Source organism: Lissotriton helveticus, chromosome 5_1, assembly GCF_964261635.1.
Source record: "Lissotriton helveticus chromosome 5_1, aLisHel1.1, whole genome shotgun sequence".
Taxonomy (NCBI): Eukaryota; Metazoa; Chordata; class Amphibia; order Caudata; family Salamandridae; genus Lissotriton; species Lissotriton helveticus.
In genome coordinates, this window is record NC_136065.1 from 990,375,156 (window position 1) to 990,392,698 (window position 17,543).

Consider the following 17,543-nt stretch of genomic DNA (forward strand, 5'->3'; position numbering starts at 1 on the left):
TTGTACCAAGGCGCAGAGAAGGAGGCCCGCGGTTTACGCCTGGGCGCCAGCGGAGCTATACTATCCAGTGCTCCTTTACTCAAGATTTCAAGATTGGCTGTAACTACATCAGTGTCTTCACCCACAATGGGGTCGCTAACTGTAAACGCCTTAGTGAAGTCCTCAGGATTGATCTTGGTCCATTTCCCGTTATTGCAGTCCCATTTCATTTGCTTAGTGTAACTGAATTAGGAAGCAGGGCTTGAAAAGGAATAATATAATAATCAGTCCAGGGGATCCCAAGAGGGGCTTCCACAATCAGGGAAGAGAAGTTAGAAAAAATGGGGTCTAAAGTTTGCCCCAATGCATGGGTGGGCCCAGACACCCGATGAACTAAATGCAGTCTTGAGATCCCTAATTAATATCCACGCCCAGCTATGTTAGCTATCATCAAAAGGTAAATTCAGATAGCCTAAAACCATCAATCCACTGTGATGTAATGATAACAGGGGAATTAGGTCTTCTAGAGCAGAGATAATTATGATGTTGTCCTGAAGGGTGGTAAATTAAAAAACCTGTAAGAGCACAATTGCTCAATAGCATCAGAGTAAAAAGAAAGGCTGCCTCACTGTCAACTGGATGCATCTCTATAAATCAGCAGCTTATGGTTTGTTTGAAAATAATTGCAATACCACCTCCTCTCTGAGAGGAGCAATCATGCCTCAGAATCTCGTAACCCTCAAGGATTGCATCTAGAATATCTGGGGCAGATGCCTTGATAAGCCATATCTCATTGAGAAACAAGGCATCCGCTTGCTGTTCAGTAAGGATGTTAAAAATCTCATACTTGTGTTCAGATAGCTAGCGACAATTTATTGTCAAACAACTCACCTACAACCTGTCTCTGAACCTCCCTCCACAGAGCCAACCTCCTGGCCAATCTGGGCGAAAACGCATATGTTACACATTAAGGATGAAACTCCTTCTTCTAGCGAGCGAAGTGTATGGTGTTTGCTAACTTTGCTCTGCAGTCCTGATTGTCCTTGAGCATAACTGTGACCCTCTTGGTGTGGATGTCGCAGAGGTTGGGGTTCTCAAAGAGCCTGACGTGGTAGCCATCGCTAACCTCCTACAGGGCCATGATTCCGCAACTCTGTAAGCTTAGATTAGTCTTGAAGTCCTGCATAGTCTCCTGTGCCAGTGGCTGGAAGAGCAGTTTGCTTATAAGCATGTCCTTGACTTGAGATGGGGTGGATCTTGCAGAGAGTCATGGTCTTGGGCCAGTCATGGTGAGGCGTCTTGACTCTGCCATTGGCAGGAGTGTTCTTACGGGGGCCTTGCTAGCCATCTGCTTGTGAGGGACTTTCCCTCCAGAGGACATCTGAGTGGTCTGCCAGTATGGGCTATCATGAGAGTGTAAGTATCATATAGAAGTGTTACGTAGTGTTGATGATAGTGCATGAACCACTGAGAATGTTTTGGTTAACATTCTTTTGAAAAACACATCACCTTTCGATGGGTTAATTGCAACAGCTCTGTGACCAGTATTAGAGTTGGCAAAATATTTACACAAGTCTATGCCATATATTTAGCTAGAGTATCTTACCAGCATGAAATAAAAGTATGTAAACACTGATATGAATTAGAAATGGTGTAATCACCATCTTCTTTAAAGTTGCAAACATGACTTTTCAATGGTATTTTGAGAATTCCTGCAAATAGTCAGAAGCCGAGACATCTGGAGGAAGTGAGTTCTAATAAAGAGGGCCAAAATGGTGGGTAGAAATGGGGCATAGCGACTTAAGTGTAGCTACAAACATGAGGTTGTGGACTGTACATTTCGGGTAGCCTTGTATTTCGATACAATGTTAGGGAGATAGATTGATTGGAGCCTGGCAGTTCATTTTATCAACTGTAGCAGGAACATGTACAATGTCCAGTTTTGATGGTGATCTGTTGGCCAAGTGGCAGTAAGCTGATGCTTGGGTAGATTATACAGAGAATTTGCAACCACGTTTAGGACGTTTTCTAGGCTGATGTGTGTGGTGAACCAGAATACTACTGCAATAGTCTGCTTGGCCGAACACTTAGGGGCCCATTACGATGTCGGGCGGATTTTCTCCGCCAGGATGGCGGTGGCCACTGCCAGCCTGGCGGAGGAAATCCGCCCGACATCCACTGCCCAATTCCCCCCCGCCATATTTGGATGACGGGGGGGGGGGCCGCGGCGGTATCAAACACCGCCCGCCTGTTTTCCGCCCCGGTCGCCTTGCGGCCGGGGCGGAAAATGAGTGACATGGTGGCGGTGTCTGTTAGACACCGCCCGCCATATTACTATGGGCAATTACAAATGCTTTTCCGTGGCGGCATGCGGAGACTCCCTGCGGGGGCCCCTTGCGGGCCCCCCGGGAGTCCGGGGCTTGGGGGGTGCACATTGGGGGTACCTATGGTACCCCCCGTATTTCAATGTGCAATATGGCAGGCACCGCACGGTGCCTGTCATGTTGTGCCTTGAAATGCACAACGTGCATTTTTACCATTGCGGCGGGCGGAGATTTCAGCTCCGCCCGCCGCAATGGTAAATATACAGAATGTGCCCGCCTGTGTGGCGGGCGCATCCTAATGCCAAAATCGGGACCCCCTCCCTGTAGGCGGGCGGTCCACATTACCGAAAGGGTCCCGCCCGCCATCCTAATAAACCCCTTAGTAGATGATTAATATTTTGGCTGTATTAAAGAGTGTATGTGCTAGTTGCCTTCATATTTTCAGTAATTGGATTGTTACGTAGTATTTTTGTTGGAAATTAAGGTTTCCACTTATTTCTATGGAAAGATAAAAAGAACAATACAATTTCTCAGTGTGGCAGTGACAACTATGTCCTGGAATGTGGTCTGAGAATTTGGCAGTAGCTATGGAAAACTCTAACATTGTTTCAATGGCTTTGATGTTTGAGGTGGTGAATTTCAAAGAGTTTGGAGGATAGGCAGTGAAGTAAGCAAGAATAATATGTATTGATAAAGGCGCTCACACTGACCCATTCCCTTAGAGCGTGCAACGGCCGCACAGCATCAGACACACTGGGGAACCTAACATTTAATAGAATAGGCCAAGCCTCTGTCCTGGATTACATACTAGTGGATACCAGGCAATGGCATGGGGTTCCTGACTTTGCTGTCGTTCCGTTGCAGGATAGCGATCACAATGTTCTGTCTATGGACCTTGGACCAGCCACGGTCAGAAGTACCCCCAGACAATACTCTCCAACATTAGGAGAAGAGTAAAATGGGGGTAATTCAGCAGTCACCCGAAAAGCTGACCGCACTTTATGCAGCAATTGTTCCGGTCCTACTAGAATTTGGGGAAGCTGATGCAGTGTTGGGTAATTCAGGATCTACTAACACAGTCTCAGACTTGCACGCAGGTCTGACATCAAACTGGCTGATATATTCTACCCAAAGATACTCTCCAAGGTGAAAAATGGACCATTCAATCTTGGTTTAATGATAATTGTCGAAAGACAAAACTGGCTTTGGTACAGGCCATTAAAGCTAAAGATAGGTCACTAACCAAACATATGCGAGTGTTGTGTTAAGAGTCCACTCGACTAGCAAAACAGACCTGGGAACTGAATAGATGGGAAGCCTTAAAAACCTCCCTATTCAACAAAGACATGAAGGAATGTTGGTCCATATTTAGTAAGGCAGTAGTGAAGGTAAACTAGCAAAAGAACCGAATATAGCAGTAGAAGCAAGGGAAGTACACTTCCAGGGTCTTTATTCTATGAAGGAAGCCCCGGGCCTGGATGATGATTTACCCATAATCCCAACAAGGGCCAATTATGCAGAAGCCGTCGAGGTGACCCTGCTCAAAGATCTAGATACAATAAACAAGTTTCCCTCCGACAAAGTTCTCGGTATTAGATAAGATTCCGGGGGACCTTTTCCGGGCAGAACCAAAAATATGGGGATGTTACCTTTGCGTTTTATTTAATGCTATCATGGAAGGTTTGCCGATCCCTGAAACCTGGGCAGGGGCAGAAATTGTCCCAGTTTTCAAAAAGGGCTCATCACTCCTGCCCGCAAACTATAGACCAATCACTCTGATCGATGTCATGCAAAAACTCTTATCATGGGTACTTCTTGATCGCCTCCAGGGGTGGATGGAAGAACACAAAATTTTCAGCCAATATCAAGCAGGATTCAGAAAGAACACCTCCGCTATCGACCAAATATAGAGGCTCCAACTTATCTTTTGGAAATCGGTGAAAATGGAGTGTGGCAGCCTCAATTTAATTTTCGTGAATCTGAAGACTGACTTTGATCTAGTGCCCAGAGCTCAATTATGGGGGATACTAAGAGACATGGGTATCGCTGGCTACCTTTTGAGTATGCTCATGAGATTGCACGAAGGTAACTTTGCCCGAGTAAGGTCGGGGAAAGGAGGTAAACTAACCTCCTGATTCCCATTTGACAGAGGAGTAAGGCAGGGGTGTGTGTTTGCACCTACCCTGTTTTATTTCTTTGTCAATGCACTGGTTGCCCCATTCACTGGGGTAAAGGAGAACGATGCCCCTAAACTAGCAAGCACAAAGGTCCCTCAATGATGTTTGAGGATGACACCCTCCTATGTCAAAGTCGCCCATGGGCATTACAGAGGGTTTTAGACATCTTTCTTATCTTCTGTAACAACAGGAGGCTGGAGATTAACACCCAGAAGACCAAATTTATGGTCTGCAACCCAGCTAATACATCCCACTCTAACCCTTGTCTAGACAGAACTTTGCTGGAGAGGGTGTCGGTATCTGAATATTTGGGTGACACCCTGACAGAAAATATGAAGTGGGGGCCACAAATAGCCAAAGCTAAGCTTAAATTAACCCAGACTACGAGGGCAATTGCAAAACTGCTTAGAAACTCCTCCTCCAAACCCGCTGGACCTATAAAAATTTATAAGGTGCAAGCCAGGAGTGTGACAATGTATGGGGCCGACCTATGGGGTCACTGTTGTTGTAGTAACGAGAGTAAAGTAGAGAATAGTTTTTTAGGAAGATTTTTGTGTCTGCCCTCAATTACCCCCCTAATCCCCCGATGGCTGGATCTCGGAATTAGACCAATTGGGGATATGATTGGTCTCCGACCCCTAACTTTTTGGCAAAGATTGTGGGTGACCCCGGAACTGGCAGTATATCAGTCAGAATTAAAAGAGCTATTGTAGAAAAAATCCCTTGGTTCACATATGTATAGGATGAATACAGTAGGTTGAGAATACCAAGTCTTTGTAGTAATCCAGAGGAAGCGTGACTTGCAATCTCTCTCTCAGTATTGGTGAATACCTATCGTATGAACAAACTGGCAGACATCCAAGGGAGTTCCGCCTCAGGACACTTGACAGCCGAATTTCTGATAACGAAAGATGAGTATATAGTGGAGCTCTTCCTGGATGATATCCAGCCATGACTGGCAAGGAAATTGTACATCCAGTTTAGATTTAGACGCTGCCGCTCTGTCCCTTTTCCTGCAAATGGTCAAAAACTGCCTTTGCGAGGGTGTCCTGCCTTCAACTGTGAGAAAGAATCAAAGTTCCATGTCTTTTTTCTTTGCCCTGGCTACAAACCAGCAAGGCAGCACTGTCTTTTCAAGCTGTAGAGGAATTTGGGGTTTGTGCACTGAGAGGAGGCATTTAGAGCCCTGAAGTTTGACACTCGCAAGCCCATTGTCTTTGCTGTATCTCGATTTTTTATTTCATTGTGGTGCAGGCGCTGGACTGTTATTAAACTGTTATCATAGTTGCAAGCGCACACACTGTTCCTAGCTGCTAATAATTCATGTTACATTTTTTATCCTTTTTATCTCTTATAATCTAATTTTATTGATGAAATAAGTTTTTATTCCTTTCTGGTATATGTACATTTTTATCCCCAAGGTGGCTTGTGATACAATTTGTCGGGGTCCACCATTCTACGACCTCTGCTATGCACCTTAACGCTGTCTTGAATCGAACACAACATGAAGCCACCAATGATTGGCCCTATTCTGTGTTTGCCTCTGCTTGTCATTGTCCTTTGTCATGCAAATACATCGTACATGCACTTTAATTAGGCTTCGGGATCTGGTTGTCTGTCACTGCAAACTGATTTTATGGGATATTAAGGAGATGCACATGTACTTTTTTATGATGAATGGAATCCTTTTATCATTTTATTCTCTAATGAAATGTATTGTACTGTGCACATACTTTTATGGTCTTATCAACCAAAATAAACATTTTCTGCACTGAACTGAACTGATAAAGAAGAAAGGTGTAATACCTCAATTTTAGAGCCTCAGTTCATTGTCATTCAATATACATTTGCAGTGAGATAGTTGGAATGCTTGGCAGCGATAGTGATGATGTGGAAAAGTAGGAAAATAGAAAATAAAATGGGTGCCATCTGCATAAATAGGATATGAGAAATCAAATAAGATAGTATTGTTTATGAAAGAGGAGTAGTATGAGAGAAGGAGGATGGGCAATGAGAGTGCCTTGAAGGACATCTAATGTAAGAGAGGTAGGCATTCATATCTGTGTGTTTCATGTGAATGGAAATGTGTGAACAGAGAGGCATGCAGTGAGTTTTTTGTATGTCAAGTCAATAATACTGAGTGGACTGAGCAGAAGAGGTATTTTAGTATAATTGATTGTCGTAAATACATCCAAGAGATTGAGGATGGAAGGAAGTTGGCAGTGATGTCCCTCAGCTGATGCGCCCATAACAAGGGCAATACTGGTCCTGAGTTGCATGTGTTCCAGTTCGAAGAGGACCTGGAAAGGCAGTTCAGGATGGATTGTTTCCTTTGGATCAGGGTCAAGACTGATTTGTGTATAGGTAGGTCCACACTGAGGTGGTATGGTGTGCAAAATGACAATGGACTAGGATGCAGACTTTTGTAATTACCAGTGGCTGAGGTTAATTCAAACATTCCATCCATCACTTTTCATATACTTTACCAGATGTGGATCCCATGCACACGGTTTTTATGCAACCAAGCTATACTCTGGTGCTGAGCCTATAATGAGGGCAAAACCGGTCCTCGGTTGCTTGTGTTATGGTTAAGGGAGGACGTGGTTTGGTAGTTCAGGCTGGCGTGTTCCCATTGGAGAAGTGCCAAGACTGATTTACATATAGCTAAGTCCAAACTGAGGTGGCAAAGTGTACAAACTAATGATGGATTGGGATGTGATTACTAATGGCTGAGAATAATTCAAGTATTCCATCCATCACTTTTTCTATACTTTGTGATGTCAGGTTAGACAAGTGATTTTGTCTAAAAAATGTACAATTGATGCCAAAATCTTTGCCTTGGTAACTTTATAACACTGTTGTCCAATGTTGGCCTAAGAAGACCAAATCGGTGGTGGAGCTGAGCACAATATGGCAGCACACATCTCACAACTTATCTCTGCATCCACTGCAGAGAAAAAGCCCCTGACAAATGTGATTCCAAAGCTCTATCAAATCAATGTGGTTGGAACAAAGTGCATAAGAACTGGTGAGGGAGCTTTGACTGCAGAAACACCTTTCTTGCAGTTCTCTTGGATAGGTATGGAATACAATTAGATAACACAAGATGGCAGTCAACAGGTGGGATAGAATGTAAAGCTGTAGAGACAATTACTAATAATCGGAGAAAAGTACTACAGCCAAGTAAATAAGGGGATGTACAGTTCCCTGGCAGTGCCACACGGTTCTCTTGAGCCTCAGGAACTCAATAACCAGCAGTGGTGGAGTGCTGTTATCGGCTTGATACAGGAAAGGACCCTGGAGATATTGCACCTGAATCCCCAGATCAGAGCACCAAAATGGTGAGGCATGCATCATGTGGCATGATGGAGGAAGGTGAAGGGATGCAATTATGTTTTTTGGCCCTGGGTTGACACTGATATCCTGGGAGGTACTAATACCCTCCCTATGTTGGCAAACGGAGGGGACGAGGGGGATCTGGCACCATTGACAATTGAGGTACATTGGTGGGTGCCCGGGATATACAGCTGGATACTGATGATGGTGGACTGGGCAGAGAAGGGGGTCAGAGAGGGATGTGAGGGTGGAGGACAACAAAGGAAACCTCCTAATGTAGACACAGATACCCTGATTTGGACTCGTGATCCCCCACCCTGCTCCTGGTGCTTGGGGGACAAGGTTCACCACCTCAGTGGTGCAATATTGACAATGATCACTTACATATCAAGTGATGTGATGGACCACAGGATGCTATATTTTGTAATGGTCTGGTGAAAGCAGATTTCACCTTCACATCCCCGAGAATTGACACCCACCAGGAGAGTGGCACTGGCCCAGACAGCAAGCTGCTGCTGTACAGATAGACCATACTGTGATTAAAATCCAATGGACATGGCTACATAAGGCCCAACGGACATGAAACTGTCTAGCCCTGTGAGCAAAGATCACCAGCCAAAAAGGTGGAAGTAAAGAGATCCCCTTAAAATGTTGTCTTCAACAAAGTGGCCCCAAGAAAGAGTTTGCCTTTTTTTGGCATGGTAAGCAGAAGGAAGAGGAGATACTACAGCATTACACTTACATGTGATGACAATAAGATACTCAACAAGAGATTTACTGGGATGAACTTAAACAGAGCTTTAAGGAGGTTAACAAAGACATTACTGAATTGGGTAATCAAGTCAAATCATTACATACAGTGTCCCACAAATGATATTACCACAACAATAAGTCTCCCCAACTTACATTTAAAGTGGATAAACATGTTTCATGTGACAGACCCATAGGTCAACGCTGCAGCATCCACATGCTTCAACACCCTCCACTTACTCACCAGACCTTCAAATAGACCCACCCCCCGAATCAAGGAAGACCATCACCCAAGCACTCATCACCAGCAGGCTGGACTATGGGAACGCCCTCCATACCGGAATCAACAAATTTCTACTCCATAAACTTCAGACTGTCCAGAACACCGCAGCCAGACTCATCCTCAGCATCCCACAACAAGACCACATTACCCAGCATAAACAAGCACTCTACTTGCTCCACGTCGAAAAATGAGTGACCTTCAAGCTGCTCACACACACCTATAAAGCCCTCCACAACACCGGACTCCAATACCTCAATCTCCTTCTACACCCCCAAAAGAAACCTCTACTCCGCTGACCAGGCCTTGGCCGAAATTCTCTGTATCCACAGAACCAGACAGGAAGCACACCTTTCTCCTACATCATTGCCAAGACATGAAATGAACTCCCCCTCAGCATCAGATGAACCCCCACACTGAAAGCAATCAGGAAGACCCATAAGACCTGGCTTTTCAAATCACAAAAGCTGCACAAATCCCCCTCACGTACTCCCCCAGCGCCTGTAAACCCTCACAGGTGAGTACTGCGCTCTATACATCCCTAATTGATTAATTGATACGCCACCACAGTGTGTGTTTGAGTGTTATCAACAGGCCCTGCCACTCGTTTGCCTGTCTGTAACTCTTAAGGGTAGTGAAATGAGCAGTACTAACTTCTTTAATATACACAGAATCTCTGAGATTGGCTTGGTTTGGCTTCACCTCTGAGAGCTACTTTCAGAGTGATGGTGAGCTACCAGTAGCTCCCGAGCTACTGGTTGGAGACCCCTGGTATGGATAGTGAGTGTGGAATTGTAGGCCTAAAGCACAAGTGTGAAGGTGGTTAAACCACTACATGCATAGTGCATAGAAGTTTGAAACACTCCATGCCCTAAAGCCTGGCTCACTGCATGAGTATATGCTTACTGACTGAATGATTACATTAATATAAGTAAAGACACTGGGTGAATTCTTAATTGGTTGATTTTTACTTTAGTGAATGAATTACTACATGGTACTGAAAAACTCGTTTTGAAATTGCAACAGCAGTCACACTGTGTTTGCTGGAGTATCTAGATAGTGACTGGGGAATTGCAGGCCTAAAGCACAAGTGTGAAGCTGGTTACACCACTACATGCATAATGCATAGTAGTTTGAAGCAGTTCTTACTGCAAGAGTGTACGTACTTATGTAACTGCAAACACATCAACAAACCAAATCATTCTCTCTCAATTTTGCCAAATGGACACTGATTGATAGTGTGATTCTAGACAAATAACAGTAACACTTGCAGTGTATAAAAAAAGATTACAAATATTAGATAAACAAATGTATTAAAACTCGCAGTAATGGAATTAAATAAATTAATAGTCGGATATAAATTAGAATACTGAAAGTTTAATAGAAAGTATCTCTGGCAAGGGATACAGGGAAAATATGGGTTTAGGGTAATGAAGAATAATAAAAAGGTTTTACAAAAAAAGGGAAGTTACTACAATGATAATTCGAAAAAAAGGGGAATGAATGTTAATACTCGTATTAAAAAAAGTAACCTATAGAAATGCTTTACTAAGAAAAACGAATTTAAATAAAGCATTTTAAAAATGATACGAAAGTTAAAAAGTATGGAAAGAGGCACGTTTACATACACACGTGACGCACTAAAACAGAGGAAATGAGAACACCTGTCAACTGAAAAACGTGACTTAAAAGTGGGAGGAGCAATAAATTGATCCCATAGAGTGTTACGTAATCAAAAAGTATATAAACCACACCCGTGGGAAAGTTAGTTTCCTTTTAGAGAAATAATACGGGCGAAGAAAATACAAGCAAGGTAATGATCCGGGCTGCGGAAGCATCTTGAGACTATCTTTCATTTCCTCAGAGGGAACATTTTGTTAATGTATATTTAAAAACACATAAAACAATATGTCCCCTCCAGAAGAGTTGGATGAATTTCGACAGAGGAAGGAAAGAATATCGAAAAGAGGTAAATTATCTGAATGGGTACATATGAAAAAAATTAAATGATTATATAATGTGGAATGATTAAGTTTAAATGTAATATAATACCAAGTTTACGAAGCAACCATTACAAGAAATATAAGTTAATTAACAAATTACTACGTGCAAAGTAATAATTTGGAGCAAAACCATCATATTGAATTTATCTTTCATTTCCACAGAGGGATCATATAGTTAATGTATATTTTAATTTATATATAACTTAATGATCCTTCAACTGGAGTTGAATGACTTTCAACAAAGGATTTCAAAACATAATAAATAATATTTTTTTTAGTATGCAAGTATTTCTTAATGATTGAAAAATGTGGTATAAATAAAGAATCCACAAAAAAACGAAATACTTTGGAATAAAGGAGAATACTCTTTATCTTCTAGAGTGAAAATGGGCTAAAAGTATTTTTATTGAGTAGTGCTTTCTCCTATTTACACTCATGAAGGTCAGGAGGATTATCTTCGTAAGCACTTTTAAAAATAATACAATTGTGTCTTCAAATGTTAATAATTCTTTACATTTTTAAAAACGATTGTTAAATGTAATATTGAAATGAAATGTACATAAAAAAGAAAGATGAAGTAGTGAATGAGTGTTTGTCGTAGCACTTCTATTCTACTTTATCTGAAAGTAAAAACAGCTCAAACATTTAAATAAAAATGATGGGGCAACACTTATATAATGTAAACATAAGGAATGAGTGCTTATGTTAAAATAAAATAAATGTGGTCCAACACATGATACCAATAATTGAAAAAAAGATTTTGCATTTTACCCATGTAATGAATATAAAAGACTCAATAAAAATATTTTGAAAACTTGTGCATTTTTCTTTCAAGGATGGTTTGAAGAATTATACATTTAATGAAAGGACAAAGTATTCCACGCTAAAGGAGAAAAGTCAGCACAATTATGATAGAATAGAAAATAGAATATTATTTTTAAATACCTTCACAGTCAACAAACTTGGACGCACAGGAGACAGATTACATTTAGAAACACCCTACCACAACTGGGGGCATATTATCAAGGAGTGTTTGAAACGCATTGTAAAATAAAGTGCGTCACAAAATGGGCTACGTACATGCTGAGGGTATCGTAACGTCACATAGAAAAAACAAACCAATCAACATTAAGATCAGGAAGGTAGAGTTAACCACACAACAGCCAATCAAACGTTTTTCAAAATCTGCGCAAAGAAACGGATTGGTCGGTAATACGTCTTCTTCACAACCAATGAAAAAGAGGTGTAGAAACTTTCTGTTTTTAACATACGAGCAAATCAGATGACCTTGCAAGTACACACAGTGAGAGGCAACTGTTACCCCTACACTAACATGCACTTAACCTACAGATGCACCCCCCTGGACTTAGAGTAGTAATTGTTACCCCTACACTAACCTGCACTTACCATACAGGTGCACCCTGCTCTCTCTTACAAAATCCAAACCAGATTTACAACACCCTTGCACCACTTTCGCGTCACTTTTCCCATCTTAAAAATAATGCGGGGAGCCGGCAAGACCGTGGAGACATTGCGGCTCCCCCCACGATCCCCAACATTTTTTATAAGACACGGGAGATACAGTCCCCGGGAATATTAGAAAGTACCGACAGGGGCTATTTTTTAACGGAAAAAGTAAAAGTTGCGCGCGCAGCGCTTAGTGCGGCCCCCTGGTGTGCACGCGCTGGATGCACGACTCATAATCTGTAGGCTGCGCGACTCCAGGGCCTTTGGTGCACAACTTCTATGCGTTTGCGAGTCGGCATTACTTTTCCTCATCAGGAGCTGCTAACATGCAGCTCCCAATGTGGAAAAACAATCTGATTCACAATTTGAAAGAGAGAACAGATTTCCTTTGTATGGGAGGGTGGAATGAGCACCCCGGGACACTGCAAAAGCTGGCACTCCCACAATACATAAAGCCCCGGGGAGTGGTGGTCCCCGGGGCTTGGAGACCTTACAGCCCCCTTCCCCAGCCATCATTTTTTTTTGTAGCCCGGGGGGTAACAGGGCCCTCAAGTGCTCCAGGAGTGGTGGCACGTAGTCCCCCTCCCACAATACATAAAGCCCTGAGGGGTGATGGTCCCCGCGGCTTTGAGGACCTTCGACCCCCCCCCTACCATTTTTTCTTTTAAGCCCTGGAGGGGTGACGATCCCCGAGGCTGGGGGGCCCCTCTCGGCAACACGTAAAAATTAATAATTTTGTAATTTTGCCCCCGGTATTTAACCCCCCGGAGACGAATTATTAAAAACAACTCCATTTTATCTTATTTATTTTACGCCACAGTCAGCGCACCCTACACAAACCTGCCGGGTTTAAAAAAAAGAAATGTGGGCCCTTGGGGTCCTTCTGGGACCCCTAAGCAGGTCTAGAATGTAAAATTATTTCTACCCTGCCCCCTTTCCCCGTTTTGCACACATATTCCACTGACTTCCTTAGCCTCGCTTCTACAGACGCACAAAATGGCTACCAACAGTTCCTGGTTTTGAATGTTTACAACCACTTGACAGCCAATAAGCATTCAGCGCCTGGTCAAATGAGTGGTGGCCTTCTTCTCTTGGCATCTGCCCCACCCCCTCCCAATCTGCCAGAAATCTTGGCGTCATCTTCGACACCTCGCTCTCCCTTTCCATCCAAGTTAACAGGACCGTGGCCACCTGCTGGGGTGTGATCAGGATACTCAATAAAATACGTGGGTATCTCTCCCTCCAGGCTCGTAAGCAGGTTGCGGTTGCCTTGGTAGGATCGAGACTTGACTATTGTAATTCCCTTTACACGGAAATCAATAAAAGCCTCTTGCACCGACTGCAGGTTGTGCAGAATGCTGCAGCTCAGTTCGTCTTGGCCCTTCCTAAAACCTGTTCTGCTACTGCAGCTAGGAAGAAACTTCACTGGCTACCTGTGCAGCACAGAATTTCTTTCAAAATCCTGTGCTTAGCGTACAGAGCGGTGACAGAAGGCTCTTCTAGTGCCATGGGCTCTCTTCTCACGCGCTATGTCCCTACAAGAGGCCTTCGTTCTGCGGGACTTTGTCAATTGGTTGTTCCACGATTCAAACTAGCCAGATGGGGAGCCAGAGCGTTCTCTGTGGTTGCCCCTCAGCTCTGGAACTCCACCCCTCTGGATATAAAAACCCTCCCCACAATTGAGCTATTTAAAAACGCTCTTAAAACATTTTTTTCTTTAAGAAGGCCTATTAATGAGAGTGTGCTGTTTAGTGTACTGCAGGGAGCTTAGCTGATATATTTTACTTAGGCACCTTGACGCCCGTTGGGCTAAGTTTTCTGCGCATAACAAAACCCGCTTCATTCATTCATTCAGCGCGTGATCGGAACGGTGCGCTTATGGTACAATGACAATCCTCGCATCCTCTGCGGGTCCACTGGGGATCCACTGCGCCCATAGATATATAAATGATTTTAACTGTAATTTTCTCAGGAACTACTGAACAGATTGACAGCAAAGAAGCGAAAGGCATAAGTCGGAAATGAGGACTACCTCTTTGCCAAATTCGGCGTAATTTAGTTCAGCCATTCGGGCTGTAGCCATGGCTAAAGGTCCTATGGGAAATTGCATGGGGAAAACACATTTTGGGACCCCCTTTTTCTCAGCCCCCACTTGACCGATCACCCCGAAACTATCAGGATAGGAGCAGACCATAGCTGGACAAAAGTTTGGAAAATTTCGCAAAGATTCATCAATCGATGCCAAAGTTATTGGGAATAGAATGTTGGGGATTTCCTATGGATAATAGGTCCTAACTATAACTACCTACTGGCGACCGCCAGTAGGTAATATATGTATATGTTAGTTTTTAGCTATTGTTCTTATATTATTTAAAAAAATATAATGTATTTATTTGATTAATTTTATTACTTATAAAACTAATATTAATTATAATATCTTTAGAATTTAAATATTTTAAATGAAGTATATATATATATTCGCAAAAATATTACTTTCTAGGCGTACCTGACCTTATTTTTGTCAATATTCTGTTCGACAATATTTTTTTACTGATTTTGGCAGTTCACATACTTAGGGGCCTGTGGTCAGAGTCTATAGGGCCACATCGTAATGAGCCAGTTGGTTTACTTTAGGACTGCCTCATTATGTTGGAGTCAATTGGAAAGTAAACCTGCCTGTCATTCCAAGCCTGTCCACCATTCGGAAGCCGGCAAGTAATCTGTCTTTCCGCCCTTGAGATTACGATCACGGTTTCCGACAAGGTTTCCATGCCAGTATGTCCGACATGAAACCATGTTGGAAAACATGTTTGGGAGCCCAAGAAGGGCCTCCTTTGGTGCACGGCCGCCGGTTGTAGGCACCCCCCTGTTGATCCCTGCACCTTAGTGCCGGCACCTCCACCGGGTGCAATGATGAACTACACCTCCCTTTCCTCAATGGGAGCTTGTGTTAGAGCCAATTTACGGCCATAACACAAGCTCCCATTGAGGAAAGGGACCATGCGACGAACTGTGTTCGTTCCCATTGAAATCCGTCGGTTGGGACCACCGACCGGGTGTTGTTTAGTCTAATGACCCATTCTGTGTTGGGCGGAAGTAATTCCACCTGACATCATAATGAGCCCCATAGTTTGTAAAGTCGATGTTTTTGGGTAGAATATATTTTTGACACAATTTTCTGGTATTTCAATATTTTTGTTCTCTATATTCTGTCATACAACCCTTCAGAGATATCTTTTAGGAGGAGCAAGATAAAACCTTTGCAACTTCGAACAAGTAAAGGATAACTTCCGTCTAGGTGACGAGAGGTGTTTTCATACCCACAACTGCAACATTCAATATAGAACCAGTTAGGTATGATGGATGCCAAGAGGATCTGTACATCTTGAGAAGTCATGGGTAAGCCCCGCTGTTGGGGATACACACTGTCTCGGATCCATGCTATTCTCAATGTATGAGGAATAGGGCGAAATTCTTTAACTTCAAAATGAATGGGGGAGAAAGTTGGGTATTCAGAACCGGGACTAGGGTCAGCAAATGATGGAAAAGGCCAATAACATTGCTTCAATTTTCTCTTTGCTTCACAGGGATGCATCTACACTACTACAAACAACTTTCTCAAGGCAAGTTGGAGGGTACCTTTACTCACATTCTCTGGTCCTCCTGCACAGTAAGGGAAACCACTGGCTCACACTTGTCGAGGTGTCCTGAGGTAATCTTACTAGGGAGTGTCCAGAGGCAAGATATTGTCTATTCTCCCAAAAAAGAAAAGATGATATACCACATGTTGATAGCAGAAAAACGGGTGGTTTTGGAAAAATAATTGTTGGTGTTCCTAGGCTCAGGGGAGGCCTGGCGGCAGAGATTAAGGTGGCTTTTTCGGATAAAAACCTTATAAAAATTGGGAGAGGGAGTGTGATTTTTGAAAACAGTGGTGCATACTAATTCCTTAACTGCCTAGAGAATTTAGGGAAGTACATTGTCCAAGAACTTGTGGATGCTAACCATCATACCGAACTCTGAATTAGAATTGTGTCCAAAGTGTGCTAGTAGGGACACAAAGGGAGGCACTATACATCATTACCTGCTGCTGACAAACTTACTCAATACAGATCGACAAGAGACAATGTTATTAGCCTGCCAATGAGAAGGCACAAGGATGTCTTAGTAGTTGGGGGTTATTGATTATGTTTTCCATTTCATTGATGAAGGCATCAATGTCGGTATTCTGATGTAAAAACTGAATAACAATCTATTGGAGCTAAAATGTCAGAATCCATTCAAGATTTTCAGAATATCATATGAGAGAGTTAATTATTCCCATTTAGATTCCGTGCATAGACATTTTAATCTGTTGACATTCAGAAACTCTGGCATGGATACTGCATTTATGGAAAATTGTTGGACACCACTGTTTAGGGATAAATGAAACAGATTAGCTCTCGGATCAGACAGACGCTTTGTACTGCACAAATGCTACCCCTGGTCCCATGGATTTGCTGTCGATATATTCAGTAGACTTCCAAAATCATCTGGCATGCTTTCCTCGCACCTCTGAACTACGTCGTTCCACGCTGCAAGCTATGGCAAGCTGCCTTAAAAATGTTAATATTATGAAAATCGGGAGTTATTAAATTGGAAACCAAAAAATCTAACAGTAACTGTAGACTGTGAATACCTATATAAGTGCACCTGTATATTAATGTAAACGTCCACCATATGTATAATTTTACATTTATTCTCAATAGAGGCAAAGTAGAGGCTCCTCAACTCTTCTGAAGCAATTATTTCGGATCTGGGGAATTTGAAGGGCACTGAGGTAGCTGTTTAGGGCATGAAGTGGGTGGATGTAGTCTGATGAGATTATCTTTGTTGACCGTACTCTTTTTCATATTCCCTAGAGCAAGCACTCTTTGAAATCTACCGTGTCAAATGCAAATTCACGTGCACGAGCTTTCTTTAGTACGTTTTGTATAATACGAATGTGCAAAAACAAGGGCATATGCATGGCATGTGATATGTTCCACAAACAAGCATAAATATTTCCATTTTAGTGTCGAGTCAAACACATGTTAAGCAATGTGTTTTTATGAAGGCACAGGTTTTGTTTTTATCCCGAAAGAAACATTTGTTTTTACATCTGCTGCACTAGCAGGGGTCAGAAAAGCAGTTTTCTTACGAGGCAAGCAGTTGACAAATTCCAATTGGTCCGATAGTTTTAGTCACC